The sequence below is a fragment of the Lissotriton helveticus genome, chromosome 6, assembly GCF_964261635.1.
Source record: "Lissotriton helveticus chromosome 6, aLisHel1.1, whole genome shotgun sequence".
Lineage (NCBI taxonomy): Eukaryota > Metazoa > Chordata > Amphibia > Caudata > Salamandridae > Lissotriton > Lissotriton helveticus.
The window spans coordinates 576,804,175-576,821,356 of record NC_136067.1 but is presented as its reverse complement, the minus strand read 5'-3'; the positions used below and the strand labels follow the sequence as shown (position 1 = coordinate 576,821,356).

Here is a 17,182-nt window from a genome sequence, read left to right as displayed (position 1 = left end):
TGCAGGGGACCCGGCTTCAAGAAGTCAGTACCTTGGAGGGATTCTGACCATGGGACCTTATTGGTATCTCGCAACTTGGGAAGTGTGGACGGATGACCATATCCGCACCTTCCAAGATCTTCAAACCCGCTATTACCTGCACTCCTCGCAATTTTACAGGTATTTGCAGCTATGGAGACGCTCTAATGGCAACCAAGACAGTCACCACCTCCGCCAAGCTCCATCTGGTCCAACTATACTATCTACACGCCACCTACTTAACGCCCAAATGCCTCTTTAGAGCAGGTATGAAGTCATCTTCATCTTGTACGCGGTGCGATCATGACCAAGCAGACTTCTTCCATATGGTATGGGCCTGCCCGGTCATCACACACTATTGGGATTCCATAGAGAAAGAACTTACAGAGGTCCTGCACAACCCCTTACATATGCTCCTGGGTATTACGGATGGCCTATATGGCTCCCAAGTGGATAACAAATTTCTGACCACTGCAACAGTGGTAGCCAAGCGAGACATTGCGGCTAGTTGAATAGATCCGGAACCCCCTGCAAAATGGCGCAGAGGCTTGGACTGGTGCGCGGCACAGGAGAAACAATTGTTTGAGGCTAGCGGGTGTCCAGCTAAATAGAGTAGGGTTTGGGGTAAATGACTGGGGCAGATAGATTGAACGTATCCTTCAAATGTGTGCAATATGTGGGATCTGGTAGACTGGGTAACGTAAATTCAATTCTCTGTGTATGTAAATAGTAATACCAACTGATTATTGTGATGAACTGTATTTGACTGCTGCTGGTGGTTCTTGTTTAAAACCAATAAAATTGTGTATCAAATTACCTTTCTGAGTTAATCATGGAGTGCACATCAATTGAGTTGCTAAAATAATTCTTGAAAGATTTAGTTTTTGCATCCATACCAGTCTGATGTTCTGACCAAGTGTATCACCAACCAAACCATCTGGCTGTGCACATGCACCTGTGTGCTAACTAATATCCTTGGGTGTCATGGGTTTATGAAAGAGCAAGAGGGAGTGGATGACCAATGTTGTTTTTTCCCCTTAAACTCATAAAGAACAGCTTTGTTGCTACTGTGGCTGGGCAAACTGGAATGTTTGGGTGCCACAGTCATAGCTTGCCTTTTGAATCTACAATTAAACATGAGTATACATATTTAGGAGTATGAGGAAAATAAGGAGTTTCATGTTGCCGTTGGCTGGTTGGTCAAGCCAAACAATTTTACCAAGTAATACTTGTCCTTGGATATTTACATCAGCTTTCTCTACAGCTTTCAATCTTCAATTCAAGTATCATGTAAAAATTCATGCACTTTTCATTGCCTGAGCGTTTCACTGAAAGTTCAAAATTCTTGATGGGGTACCGGTGTCTAAGAAGTTGCCAAACTATGTAAAAAGCTCCTACATTTTCTGAAGCGAGCATTATCTATTGAACATGCAAGTACTTCTGTTGAAATTGAGAAGAATGGTTATCCAGTGTGTTTTTAAGGGACATTAGGGAGTAGCTTAAGTATGCATCAAAGTAGGTGGAGTACGAGCAGGAGGACTGGGCGGAACTGCAGGAGGCTCTAGGCCACAGTGTCAGGGAAGCCCCGCTGTAGTTTTGCCTTTTCAAGATGCTCCGTGACTGGCACTGGACCTGGCGAAGACACGGGCGGCGAGGCTGCTGCCCCACTCCAACTGTCGGCTCTGCGACAATTCACGTTACAACCTGGTCCACATCCTCTGTGACTGCTCCACTGTCCCTTTTAGGGGGCAGTTGGTGCTACATTGAGTGAGGCCCTGACGATCCCTGTGCCACTAGCTCGACCCGTGGCCCTGCTCCACAATCTCACTGACTCTCCAACCCGGTCCCGACACGAATGCTGACTGCTGCATAAGGAGCTTGCGATAGTATTGGTGCTCCCCCTCTCTCTCCACTTGTTGGACTTGGCCCTTTTTGCAGGGTCATCCCTAAACTTTTTACCTTTCTCCTAGCCTTTTTTCTGACATGGTGTTGGTGGTTTTAGGACTCTGGGCAATTTAGCACTGCGGTTCAGTGTAAAGTGCGCGTGCTTTCTGTGATAAATATGGTAAGATAGGTCTACACCTGTTTGGCCTATTTAATTGACCTCTCAGTCCCTTGTAAAGTGGTATCTCATATATCCAGGGCTGGTAAATTAAATGCTACTGGTGGGCTTGCAGCGCTGATTGCGCCACCCAACAAAGTAGCCTTGCAAACCTATCTCAGGCCTCTGCCATTGCAGCGCCTGTGCGCTCAGTGTTACTGCCGCTGTGATGTGGCACCTAAAGTGTGTGCCATGTCTGTGACCCCCCTTTTACTGCATGTCAATCTCCCTTGAGGTAGGCCCTAGCTAACCCTATGGGCAGGGTACATTGTAGGTAAAACATAGGACATATACCTTAAGTATGTGACATGTACTGGTAGTGACAAACAGCCATTTTGGTTTCTCACTACTGTGGGGTTGCCCTCCCATAGGAATGCATTGGGGATTCTCTTGATAAGTGTTTCAGTGGCAATTCCTGATATGAGGGGAGCAGCCTGGTTAAGTTTGATATGTTTGAAATAGTAATAATAAACGCTACGCAATGGTGTGCGCAGATTTATTATTGCACACTTGGATTCTGCTGCAGGGGCAGTACGCCCTGACATTTGGGAAATAGGGCATTTGAGCCCTCTGAGAAGGCCAGATGGAATGGGGTCAGTTGTAGATTGGCAAGGCGCAGGGCCCTACTGTGATTTATGTATGATGTGCCAAATGTGATTTATGCACCCTGATGTATGCCTCTATTGATGCTGATGCTCATGAGGTTATGGCATAATGTGTTTATGCTGGTGAGGCCTAATGCATAATGTGTTTATGCTTAGGATGGTGTCTAATGCTAATATGTTAATTCTTAGGTCATTATTGTACCAGTAGTTACTGGTTGTGGTTTATATTTACTTACCTGTTCTGATGGTTTCGACCATGGCCCAAATAGCCTGGTCCTGTATGTAGTCCCCTGTGAATATTGCCTAGTACCAGTTGGCACAGTGTAAATGTGTGATCCTGTTTCTAATGTGTTTATGATAATAGGAAGGCTATTTTTTATATAACCTTGAGTGGAGTTTCTTTTGTGGTGTGCCTAGTGTGTTGCTGCTGTATGTGCGTGTTGCGCAAACGCTTTACACGTTGCCTCTGGGAAAAGCCTGACTGCTCGTGCCAAACTACCAAGGGGGTTATCAGGGGTTATCTTCATCATGTAACTCCCTTGCCCTGACTCGAGTGCTGGTTTCTGCCTGGCTTAGGCGCAAGCCCTAGCCAACCCGAAATCTCATTTCTAACACTCCCCCATTCTCCCCACTCATGAGAAGTGGCTATCGGCCATGTATCAGGCGGCCTCATATGAGACAGTTACTTATAATCTACAGGACAAAGCAAAGACCTTTCTCTGCACCTGGGTATTCTGCTTAAAGTATGGTGGGCACTGAGCAATCGGCGCTGGATGAGCAGTGGGTGGGTCTGTTGGGCCGTGGCAGCTCCCCGAGCTTGGGTCCTGTCTTCGTGGGCCCTTCCTTGGGCCACTGCAGCCATTGCGGGCCAGTCTCTGGAATCCCCCCTCCCATCTCCTTGAGCCCCCTCCTCTCCCTTCTCCCTTCTCCCTCTTCCTCCCTCTCATCTCCCCCTTTTCCTGATCTTCCCCATTCCTCCTTCTTTTACATCCCTCAACTGCTCTCCTTCCTTTTCCTTCTCTATCTCTCTAGCTCCTCTCCTCCCCCCGCTCTCCCTTGTCACTTTCTCCCCTTGGTCTGAGGTCCTCCTTTTTTCCTCCTTGGTGCCACCCGATCCCTCCCTTGTCCCTGGTTTGCCTGAATGTCATCGGATGGTCTGGGCCATGACGCTGCTGCAATGCTGTATCCGCCAGACTAGCTCTCAACCTACCGTGTCACTGCCACATCACCCAACACCTACGTACACTACATTGGCTCCTCATCAAGAAGAGAATCACCTTCAAGCTTCTCACCCACAAAGCCCTCCACAACACTGGACCTGCATACTTGAACTACCGCCTCACATTCCACGCACCCCAAAGATCCCGCCTCTCAGCCTAGCTCTCCCTTGCTACGGTGCCTCGCATCAAGAAGACCAGAACAGGAGCATGGAACACCCTCCCGCTCCACCTCAGACAAGTTCACGAAGGACCTCAAGACCTGCCTCTTATGACGGATCTCCTTGAACATCCGGGACCTGGGCTCCAAAGTTGTGGATTGACACTGGCGTACACACCCCAGCCTTCAAAGGCCAAGTTTAGTGTGGCTGAAGACTTTCGCCATCTTGAAAATTCCCTGGCACATGGAATTGTGAGCCTGTTTGCAATAAGCCAAACAGGAACAACTGAAAAAGTGGATATCATTACACATGGGAATTTTTACCTCATTGGTTAATGAGAGCCTAGGAGTCAAATCCACCCACAATCTAGTGCAAGGCATACACCCTACAACTATGCCACCTCCTTAGAACATTTCAGAACTTGCAAGCGATATCTAGGTCGGCTGAACCTGCTGGTCTTGGCATCTGTGTTTCAAAAAACAAGGGAACCCTAAAGGTATAGCGTATTGACCTTGGGCATTACATATTACAAAGAACAGTGGTCCCTATGTGCATTAAATATACAGTCCAAAATAATCATATACCCAATCAGTAATATGTCTTCTGTCCGTCCGGACAGGATTTAATAAATTCCAAATCAAAAAGATAAAATATTTTACGAAAAAAAGAATGTCAAGTGGGCACAGCCGTGACCCTCAACATACAAGACAAAACAACAGAAAAGCAATGTAAACAAGGCAAGGGAATAAGTCTGCGTACTTGTACTTCAGTAAGGCAGGCATAAGTTACAGGAAAACACTCCATTGCATTTTGTAATTTTAGACACAGATAATATGCATATGGGGTTTAGAGGTCGACGACGTTTCGATGCCTATAAAAATAGAGGCATCATCATCAGGACAAGAATTGGCACTATTGTTGTCTTGAACACAAAGCAATATAAGGTGCCTTTCAATTACATTTACTTATACATTAATGGTTACAATGAAGAAAAAAGGGGGAAAAAACAGAGAGACCAAGAGTTAGGTTCAATACATGAAAATAATTAAAGGCATGTCTCAGTGATCCTTTGGTGGTGAACCAATATAAGTGCTTGTGAATAAGGCACGTAAATAAGGCACGCGTAAAAAGTGAAAAAGGTGAGACAGGTAAAGTATTAAAATATTGCCGTCGTGCTGAGTGACCCTGGACTAGCTGATGAATCAATTGCTCAACCAGAGCGAGCGCAAAATGGCAATATGGGAATTTTAAAAACCGGGCGGAAAACACAGTGAGGCCGGTTGTGAAACGTGGTTTTGTCAGGCTACACGTACCGCGATATTTAAGATTGCATATAATGCGGGCAAGGGAGTGCTTGATATCACATGGTGAACTGGAGCATGCTGGCACGGGTGGCGAGGAAGTGTGCTAGTACCTACTTGATACAAATGAAACCGCTCCCCGTTATATCAAATCAGACGATCTGGCGGAGCTTAAGGGTTTGCTCGGCAGGTCTAAGGATGCAAATACGTAGAAGTGCGGCCCGTTAGAAATGAAGAGGCATTTTAATCGGCAGTAGGAAAAAAGTAGACAGAGTGTCTATTTACCTGATTACCCGGTCGGGCAATGCAGTATCCGTGGGAGTAAAATTATTATTACCGGGACTTTCGCGCTTCAATGGCGGCGTAGCGTGATAGCTATCTGAAAACTATAGAGAGGAGGTGTGGATTAGCTAAGAGCATCACTGATATCGTTAATAGAACCAGTGAGGGGCGGGAGCCGGCGGCTTACTTACTTGAGGAGTGCGGCGGCACTATGGCACGAGTGGTGATCTGGTGGTCAGTGTTCACAGGTTCCCGGGCTTTTACTGGGACCTGGGTGCCGTAAACAGCGATGAGGGACTGCATGCGGGTGTCCCAGTTACTGACGTGAACGCGGCGGCCATTTTAAAGTGGTGAAAAAATAATAAAGTGATATGGACATTCAAAGTGAATTAACATCAAAGCATTGCAAAAAATAAAATACATAAATAAATAAAACCATCACAGTTTTGTAACAGGGACGTCCATTACAATTTAGAGCAGGGAAGTCCAATCCTCAATCCGGTTTAATCCATCATGGATGCTATTGCAGCGCAAGATCCATTGCAGTTCCTCTTTATTCAACAATTGAGCCATGTCTGCTCCCCGAGGGGGTGGTTTGATCAACGTGATTACTGTCCATTGTAAATCATTTTCGCTGTGTCCTTTGGCAGAGTAATGTTCCACGAGGGGCGCATTTGCAGTCCTGCATTTGATCCGGCTTCGATGTTGTCCAATGCGGAGTTTGATCTTCTGGCTTGTTTGTCCAATGTATATAAGCCCGCAAGGGCAAAAAATGGCATAAACTAAATTTACAGAGTTACAATTGGAGAAAGATTTGCGTTCATATTTGATGTTAGCATATGTGAACGTTTTGCCTTCAATTGTGGTGTCACAGTAAATACAGCCTCCGCATTTACTGTGACCCACAACTGGCGCGAGGCCCCAAGCATCATTTATGGTGGTTTTCAATGCAGGTGATGGAAGTGCCGCCCTAACTAAGTGGTCTTTAATATTTTTAGCACGTTTGAAAGCAAACATGGGTTTGTCTAGTGATAAGTTTCCGGCATTCAGTACTGGCCAATGTTTCAAAACACTTTTTCTTATATCATTGGAAACAGGTGAGAACGTAGTGACACATATAAGCTTGTCCTGGTCAGTTTTTTGCTTAGGCTCTAGGAGGGCTTCACGTGGGCAATACCAGGCTCTTTTCATTGACCTACGCACCAGTTTTCGTGGGTACCCTCTACTTCTCAGCTTTTTACTCAAAGTCTTTGCTTCAGAGAAGTAATCATCCCTGAAGTAGCAGTTCCGCCTGATGCGGAGGAACTGGGAGAAGGGTAGGGAGTCTCGTAGGGCCCTAGGGTGGTGACTAGAATATTGGAGCAAGGTGTTTCGCTCAGTGGGCTTGCGGTGCAGTGTAGTGGTTAGACGGCCTTCAGTATGTTTTATCTGTAGGTCCAGAAATGGGATACAATCTTTGCTGGTGGCAGTAGTAAAACGGAGTCCCCCACTGTTATTATTGAGCCAATGTCCAAAGGACAGGAGGTTGTCATGGGAATCATTCCATACCATGAAAATATCGTCGATATATCTTTTCCACAAGGTGATTCCCTCATGGTCTTGGCATCTGTGGCCTGTGTGATTGGAGCCCCTTTCACTTGAAATCCAAAGACAGAAAGATCTCCAAGGATCACAAGCCCGATCCCTGTGTGGCTCCAGGACATTCCTGTGAAGAATCGCAGCTTGCCAGTGGTAACTTAACCTGGACTGGACTTTTCTGTTGGCCTCTGCCTGGCACCCTGAAAGTCTCTAAGTGCTCCCCCTGAGTTCCTGGGGGCCTTGGAAGTGTACTCCTGTGCTTCTTTCTGCACCAGAAGTTTGGGAACTTGTTCAAACCTTTTGCTCCCGAGCATCAAGGGGACGAGCTGTGACAAGTTTCTGACCAGCAGCTCTACAACATTGCATTGCATTTCAGGTTTGTCCCACATTGAGATTGGGACTTGAAAACTTTTTTGAACTTATTTCTTTCTTTCTAGCTGGGTCCATCTGCTTGGTGTATCCTAGCTGTGCTCCATCAGTCAGTCTCAAATTAGACCTTGGTCCCAGTCTTCGGCGACCTTTGACTATCATTGGAGCTTTGTGCTTCTTGGCACGTTTTCTATTTCAATATCTCTCTCTCGTTCCCCTTATTCATTTTTGTAGTGTGTTTTGTTAATTAAATTGTCTATTTTCAAACATTTGAGTGAATTATTTATTGTATTGCGTTTTCAACTTTGTAATTGTTTTGGTAATTCTAAATGCTTTACACATTTTCTCTAAATTAAGCCTGTGTACTCTGTGCCATAGCTACCGTAGGTTGAGCTCAAAATTAAATGACCAAATCCTTTCACTGGACCTAACAGGATAGCGACATTATTACTTGTGGTGGACTACACCAATTCACCCCAACTTATGAGCCATTTTCTCACAGTTTCCCTTCAATGGGGAATGTGGTTAGTCTGCACTTGAGAAGTTGATTAGGAGTTACTGTACTAGTTAATTGTTCCTACTCTATGCTAGTAACATGATTTATAAGCAATTACTTGAACAACCCCACCAGTTCTGCAAGACTAAAGGTAACGAAGCAATGTATTGTGGTTCATGCAGTTAGATACTGCAGAAAGATCTTGGAGAATAGGTGTGAAGGCCTGGTCATGTAGGGTGAAATGTTTTTCCCTTCATGTGGATAGTTGTTTGTCTGTGTCAAAGGGGGAAGCTTGATTGGAAATTACTGAGTTGATGTATATGTGGTATGGTGGAAGTTCAATCAATCAAGTGTTTGTAGAGGGCGGCTTCTCACCCATGAAGACCTCAAGCGGCTGAGGAGGGGGTGTAGGGATTGCTGATCCGTTTCAGCACGGAGGTTCAGTCAAAGAGCCAGATCTTGAGATCCTTCCTGAATTGGGTCAGCAATGGGGATCGCCCCACATCTTGGTGGCGAGGTAGGAGAAGGATCCTACTCCGGTTCTGGTCTTGTTAATCTGTGGGACGGTGGCCAGGGCAAGTTCGGCGGAGCAAAATTGTCTGGCAGGTACGTGGAATGAGAGGTGTGGTTCAGATATGCTGGTCCTGCATCATGGAGAGCTTTGCAGGCATGTGTAAGGAACTTGAAGGTCATTCTCTTGTTGACTGGGAGCCAGTGGAGTTGTCGGAGGAGTTGTGTTAGGTGGCTGCGGTGGGGGATGTCGAGCACTAGTATGGCAGTGGCGTTTTGTACGTTGTGAAGTTTCCTGATCTGTTTCTGGGTGAAGTAGGCGTAAAGTTCGTTGCTGTAGTCAAGTCTACCGGTAATGAGTGCGTGGGTGACCGTCTTTCTGGATTCTGTGGAAATCCATCTGAAGGTCTTTCAAAGCAGGCGGAGAGTGTGTAAGCAGGATGAGGACATGGCGTTGATCTGCCAGTTTATTGTGAGTGAGTTGTCCAGTATGATGCTGTACAACTAACTTGTTGCCTCTATATATAAATTTTAAATAATTTAAAATAATTAATATTGACTTGGAACTAACAGAATGTAAGTTACAGCACAATTACCTCCCAAATTAAATGTGTATTAAATAATTAAAATAATTTAAAAGCATTCATTTGATTTATAAATATTACATTTTAAACTATAATACAAAAAAATATTCCATCCTGTCTGCCCATCCATCGATCTATCTTTAATTTAATTGATTAATTCATGTGGGGGTGTTAGATAATTACTTCCCTCCTTTGAATTCTGTGGGAGCATGTTGCGATACCAGTTGTTGGCCATGTATGGTTCCTTACTCCAAGAAAGGTCTGGAGTACATTTAAACCGGCTTTGACACCCTGCTGCAGTAACATTAGAAGTGTATTTTGTGAATTGCATTGGTCTATTTCTTTTGTGTGTGTGCTTTATATGAGCATATCTCTCCCGAACCCCTAATAACGTTCTCTGGAGGTGGCGAGTGTGGCATCTTTTATACACTTAGCATTGCTAGGATGGAGAAAGTTCAACTTAATTTCCAGAATTGCATTCCAATTCATTGCTGCATCAAAATGTCTGACAGACTGCCGTCTACACAGCCAGTGATGATGCAGTCATTTTGCCGGGCTTGTTCCACAATATGTAGCCATTCGGGTTTTTCCGAGCTCTCAACCAAATCAGTCCCAGCACGACTTTTAAGTTTTGCCTGTTTTACATATCTACATATATTACGATCCTTATTACTTGGCACGTCACACACTTGGTGACCCATGATTTTTGGGAAATGTGTGGTTAAGACATTTAGGTTATCTTTTATTTAACCTATAAATTTCCTGTCCCTTACTGCTTCCATTTTCTCTTTGAGCCATGAAAATATTCTGGTGAAAAGCTAGTACCATGGTATGGCCTTCTGGTCACTGATAGGTTCCTGCAGCCAGACCTTTGCACACCTTGTTGATGGTTAATTGTTGATGTGGTGTGGTGATTTGGACTTTGAGTAGATTATGGGGATATTCCTCAAATAATGAACACCCTTCTGTGGTTACCTTGATTAGCATTGTTCTCTTCCAGGGGATCCTCATCAATAGTCATAAGCATTAGAATATTCCCGCTCATGCGCGGGACCCCGGAAACAATATATTATATGTGCCCCACATATATATAGACATATATATATAAATATATATATATATATATAAAAATAAGCAATTGCAGCCAAATAAAACAATAGAGCTGAATATGCCGTGAAGAATTTCCACCATACAGTGTATTTTGCATTAGAAACATGAGAAACAACACCAATGCTTGTTTAGAAACTGTTTTAATGCTTAGAAAACAGTAGAAATTCTCATAACACACTGTAAGCATATACAGCTCCCAGGCTGCATTGCAAATCCCCAGTCTAAAAAGACTGAAAAGCTAACCTGTAGCTGAATGTACTAAAACTGACACCGTGCCTTTAAGGCACCTCTGCCCCTAGCTTCCCATCATGCCTCAGGGGTTACAGTTAGGTCAGTTGTTCTTTCCGGCTCCTTCAGGAAGGACCCTGGATACACAGCTCCACACTTTTCTGCCTTTTTCAGTCAGAAAATCTTCTATAGAACAATTTTTTGGTTTACTTTGACTTTTAACATCAGGGTCAAGTAAATAGCTGCTTAGCAGTCGATTTTTTGTGAGGTTTTCCTGTCAGGATGCCCTCATTATTTGATGATTGCCCTTCTTGTGGCCACAAGAAGGCAAAAACAGACTCTCATGAGGTCTGTATTTTATGTTTGCCAGAGGATCATGATCCTAAAGACTGTTCACATTGTAAAAATCTGTCTGACAGGACTCTTAAAGACAGAGAGAGGAACAGGCTCTTTGGTCTGGCCCAGAGATCCATGAGAGGAAGATCTACAGAGAGGAAGAGTTCAAAGAGACCCAGAACTCCCTCCAAAGGCAAGTCAGAGCGTCCATCAACCTCAGCACCGGGCTCGGCGCTGAAAAAACGGCATCTGATAGACAGTTCGAGAGAAAAAGCTCCATCGACGTCGGGACCGGCGTCGATGAGGGAGTCGTCGTCGAAAAGTTCACCGACTACGAAGAAAGCTCCGCCGTCGTCAACTAGGCGACGATCGGCGTCGAGAGAAGCCACGAGATCGCCGTCGACGAGAAGATCGACGTCAAGATTTAAATCACCTCCGCCGTCGTCAACCAGGCGACGATCGGCGTCGAGGCACAGATCACACCCGCCGTCGTCTAAACGTCGACAGGCTTCTAAGAGTGTGACACCTCCGCCGACGTCTCCACGGAGGCGCTCGGCGTCGAGGAGTAAGAGCCCCCTCGGACGCTCGCCGTCGAGGAAGGGATCATCCTCGACGGCACGTCGGCGCTCAACGTCGAGGATGTCCGATCCTCCGCCGTCGCCACATGTCAGGTCAACGTCGAGGGCATCGTCGACGACAGGACAACGTCGATTGACATCTCCGTCGCCGACAGACCAAGGTCGGTCGACGTCGAGACCTCCGTCGACGGCAGGGCAACGCCGTTCGACGTCGAGACCTCCGTCGACGGCAGGGCAACGCCGTTCGACGTCGAGACCTCCGTCGAAGGCAGAACGACGCCGTTCGACGTCAAGGGAGAAGACTCCGTCGTCGGCTCATCATCGCCGATCGACGTCGAGGGACCACAGGTCAACGTCGAAGCATTCAACGTCGAAGGTTATCACTCCGTCGACCCCGCAGAGGCGTTCGACGTCGAGGGAAAGGTTTTGAGATGTCCTCCAACACCGGTGAGACGGAGATCTCCTTCAGTGCCTTCGACAGTCCTAGTGACACAATCTGCTTCGCACCATTCCTCCTTAAGTGCCTCTGGTTCATCGAGGTCCTCTTCTAGGAGTAGGAGTCCTGTGCAAAAGAGTCCCCAGCGGCGGTACATCACACAGGCAAGACTCTCGCCAAGATGGTATGGTCCGTTGAGTAAATGGAAGGATTCTGGAGCAACGGAGAGACTACAAAGGTACTTGAGTCCAGTCCACAGGTCCCCTCTTCAGCAGCTGGCAGAAGAGGCAGATGGACAGAGTCCTACCATTCACCGATCACGCTCACGAGAGAGAAGAGCGGACAGGTCGCATACCCCCAGGGTCTCCCGATCACCAAGGAGGGAACAACCCAGATCTCGAACACCGAGAAAGGAGGTACGGACTGAGAGATCGAGATCTCCAATGCATCAGAGGGAATCACGTTCTCCTCGAAGGGAGGAACGACCTAGGAGATCACCAGTGAGGAAGGAGAATTCTCACCACAGGAGAAGAAGAACTCCATCATCCTCCTCTTCATCTTCATCTAGATCTTCTAAAGGGGATTACTCTCCAACGCTGGCAGACAGCCCTCGCTCAAGAGCTTCCCCGCTTGACGACATCAACACGTATCTGGACGTCTTGCAAAGGGGTGCTCACAAACTTAATATAGAGATGGCTATTCCAGAGGTGTCCACTACTGTGATTTTTGAGACCCTTCATCACAAATCATATACACGGCCTTTGCTCCCATTGGTTCCAGGGATAATGGACCCAATCAAAGAGGTTTTCCTCACGCCAGCAACGATCAGGGCAGTACCGGCACGTATCCAGAAGAAATATAGGCCGGCCGACTCAGATCCTATTTTTGTTAAAGGAGAGCCTGCGGCGGACTCAGTTATAGTAGCCTCAGCTAAGAAGAATCACACAGTCGCTCCTTCTTCGTCAGTTCCTCCTGACAAAGACAGCAAGACGCAAGATTCTTGGGGACGCAGGGTATGCAGCACAGCAGCTTCATCCCTGAAAGTCTCTAGTGCATCAGCCCTTCTGGGAAGGTACGATAGAGCCCTATGGGACTCCATGGAACGATTCAAAGGGAAATTGCCCAAGGAGGACCAGAAGGACTTTGAGGAGACAGTGACGGAGGGCTGTTTGGTGGCAAACCAAATGATTAGTTCATCAGCAGATAACGCCCTTCTAGCAGGACATGCCTACTCACATGGGATATGTGCGAGGAGATCCTCTTGGCTACGTTTAACTGGACTCAAACCAGATGCCCAGCAGCGCATCCTCAATCTACCTTTTTCCGGATCTTCACTCTTCGGGGAGCATGCCGATCAGGATATGACCCGTATGAAGACTGAGTTAGACACAGTGAAGGCAGTTGGTCTGGAAAAACAGAAAGGGCCGTTCAAACGACGCTTCAAGACCAACAAGAACCGGGGAGGCCAACAGAGGGTTCAAACCCCTCAATGGTCTCAAAACAAGCCACAAGGAAAGCCGCAATACAGAGGAGGAAGGTCGAGCAGAGGCAGAGGCGGACATCATCAGTCCTCTACCATGCCTAGAGGAGGCAAGGCCTGAGCAGTGGCTTCCTCTGGCGCCGTTACCCACTCCAGTGGGAGGAAGTGCTGCACAACACCTGGCAGAGTGGGTCAGCATCACAAAAGATCGGTGGGTGCTGAATATACTGCGCAATGGATATGCGCTACGTTTCCGGAAGAAACCACAACCGATTCCTCCCAAAAAGTCTCGCTCGTACCAACTAGAGCTCCTCAAAAGGGAAGTGAGCGTCCTCTTAAAGAAAAACGCAATCGAAGAGGTACCCCTATCCCAAAGGGGGAAAGGAGTGTTCTCAAGATATTTCCTTGTCCCCAAAAAAGATCAAAAAGGCAAATTCAGACCGATTTTGGATCTTCGACTCCTCAACAAAGTGGTGGTCAAAGAGAAGTTTCGCATGTTGGCACTCCACCAAATATGTCCTCATCTACAAATCGGAGATTGGATGTGTTCGGTGGATTTACAAGACGCGTACTTCCACATTCCTATTACACCAGGTCATCGAAAGTACTTGAGGTTCCTGGTAGGGACCAAGCATTACCAGTACAAAGTGCTTCCTTTCGGACTCAAATCCGCACCAAGGGTCTTCACCAAGTGCATGGCAGTGGTAGCGGCGTGTCTACACAAAAAAGGTCTCTTTGTGTACCCATATCTAGACGACTGGCTCCTGAAGAGTCCGTCCCCTCGTCAAGCCACCAAAGACTGTCACCTGTGTCTCCAACAACTACACAGGCTCGGCCTCCACGTGAACACAGAAAAATCGGTCCTGCAGCCCACGCAAACTATCCACTATCTGGGAGCAGTTCTAGACACAAAGTTAGGAAGAGCGTTTCCTTCGCAGGAGAGACTATCTTCTATGGGGCAAAAATACAAAAAGTTACTTCAGTTTCCTCGTCCAAAGGTGCGAGAAGTAGCGTCTCTATTGGGCTCCATGGCGTCCTGCATCTTCCTAATACCGAACGCCAGGTTGAGGATGCGGCCTCTACAAGAGTCTGTGGAGGATCAGTGGGACCAAGCGACTGGAGATTGGGAGGATCGAATCATCCTGTCTCAAGCAGCACTGACCTCAATACAGTGGTGGACTCGCACTCGGAATGTCCTGCAGGGAGTCCCTTTTCAGCAACCTCTTCCTTCGCTGTCTGTGGTAACGGACGCATCTCTGGAAGGCTGGGGTGCTCACATGGGTCATCTTCAGATTCAGGGTCGCTGGTCGACCAACCTTCAGACATGCCACATCAACATGCTGGAGCTTCGAGCAGTTCATCTGGCGCTCAAAGCGTTCTTTCCAGCAATAACAACGGACAAAATCCTGGTTCAGACGGACAACACTACAACTATGTTCTATCTGAACAAGCAGGGAGGAACTCGATCTCGCCCTCTGTCTCTGGAGGCCCAGACAATCTGGCACTGGCTTCTGGCTCGGGGACTGTCGGTGGTGGCAGTACACCTTCCAGGCGAGCTAAACACAAAAGCGGACGCACTCAGCAGGCACTTCGAAGATCAGCCAGACTGGGTGCTAAACGACGAAGTAGTCGAAGAACTCTTCCGTTGCTGGGGTCGTCCAGACATAGACTTATTTGCGGACGACGAAAACGCCAAATGCCACGCCTTCGCGTCCAGGTTCCACCGGCCAGGGACGCAAGGGAACGCTCTCCTGCTGGAGTGGACAGGAATGTTCGCTTATGCTTTTCCCCCTCTGGCACTGATTCCGAAGGTGGTGGCCAAGCTCATCTGATCGAGCATGGACATGATCCTAATTGCTCCGGATTGGCCGCGACAATGGTGGTATCCAGACCTGTTACATCTGTCGTGCAGGCCAGACCTGCTGAGCAAGATGAACGGGAGGATCCTGCATCCCAACCTCCCGTCGCTGAACCTGACTGCATGGCTCCTGAGGTCTTGCAATATGGACACTTAAATCTGCCTCCGGAATGTATGAATATTTTAAGAGAGGCAAAGAGACCTTCCACAAGGGCGTCTTATGCGTTCAAGTGGAAAAGATTTTTCATTTGGTGTAAGGACCATGGCTTTGATCCCACCAAAGGACAAGAAGAGGTAGTCCTTCCATACCTCCTATACTTAGCGACATCAGGGTTGAAATACGCTTCTATTAGGGTTCATCTATCCGCCATAGTAGCGTACAGAAAATCACCTACACAAACATAGTTTTTTCAGGTCCCAGTGGTGAAGGATTTCCTTCAGGGATTAAAGAAGGTCTATCCCCCTGTGAGAAATCCTTCTCCTCCCTGGGAGTTGAACCTGGTTTTCTCCAGACTGATGTCTACACCGTTTGAGCCTATACACAAGGCCTCCTTGCAGCATCTCACTTGGAAGGCGGCCTTCTTGGTGGCAATAACCTCTGCGCGCAGGGTTAGCGAGATACAAGCACTCTGCACCAAGGAACCTTACACTGTGTTTCACCACAACAGAGTGGTAATGAGGGCTCACCCATCTTTTCTTCCAAAGGTGGTATCGGATTTTCATATAAATCAAACGATTACCCTTCCTTCGTTCTTTCCTAACCCATCGACCCCAGCTGAGAGGTCGTTGCACTCGTTAGATCTTAAACGGGTGCTAAAGTTTTACCTAGAAAGAACGAAGGACACCAGAAAGACAGACCAACTGTTTGTCAATTATGGTGCAATGAGGACCGGGTTTGCAGCAGTCAAAAGATCCATCTCCAGATGGATTGTCTCTTGTATCAAACTAGCATACCAGCTGGCTGGCAAACCTTTGTTGCAATCACCCAAAGCTCATTCCACTAGAGGGAAAGCAGCCACAATAGCTTTTTTGCATGACATTCCTATGTCAGAAATATGCAAGGCTGCGACATGGAAATCAGTCCATACCTTTACAAGGCATTATTGCCTAGAGTCTGATTCCAGAGCGGATTCTCAAGTAGGGCAAGCCTCCTTGAGAAACCTATTTGGGTAGAATAAAGCCTATTTTTGGGCCTACGGATATGAATGTTATCTGTTGATTCCTTTGCCCGCAGGGATGAGGTGAGGCTCGCTACTCTATTCTAATGCTTATGACTATTGATGAGGATCCCCTGGAAGAGAAGGATTAGTTACTTACCTGTAATCCTAGTTCTCTTCCAGGGGTATCCTCATCAAAGTCATAAGCAACCCTCCCGCCTCCCCGGGCAAAGGACTTTGTTTATTACATAGGAGATGTTTTTTAACCTGTTATTACCATGGTTTGGTTTTCAGTCTCCGAAAAGAACAACTGACCTAACTGTAACCCCTGAGGCATGATGGGAAGCTAGGGGCAGAGGTGCCTTAAAGGCACGGCGTCAGTTTTAGTACATTCAGCTACAGGTTAGCTTTTCAGTCTTTTTAGACTGGGGATTTGCAATGCAGCCTGGGAGCTGTATATGCTTACAGTGTGTTATGAGAATTTCTACTGTTTTCTAAGCATTAAAACAGTTTCTAAACAAGCATTGGTGTTGTTTCTCATGTTTCTAATGCAAAATACACTGTATGGTGGAAATTCTTCACGGCATATTCCAGCTCTATTGTTTTATTTGGCTGCAATTGCTTATTTTTATATATATATATATTTATATATATATATGTCTATATATATGTGGGGCACATATAATATATTGTTTCCGGGGTCCCGCGCATGGGCGGGAATATTCTAATGCTTATGACTTTGATGAGGATACCCCTGGAAGAGAACTAGGATTACAG

General features: G+C 46.7%; 1 protein-coding gene across 1 annotated transcript in view; it reads left to right on the top strand.

Moving 5' to 3' along the window:
• The window catches only part of LMBRD1 (LMBR1 domain containing 1), an 890,221-nt gene that overhangs the window by 320,596 nt on the left and 552,443 nt on the right, over positions 1-17,182 (top strand). The window lies entirely within an intron of this gene.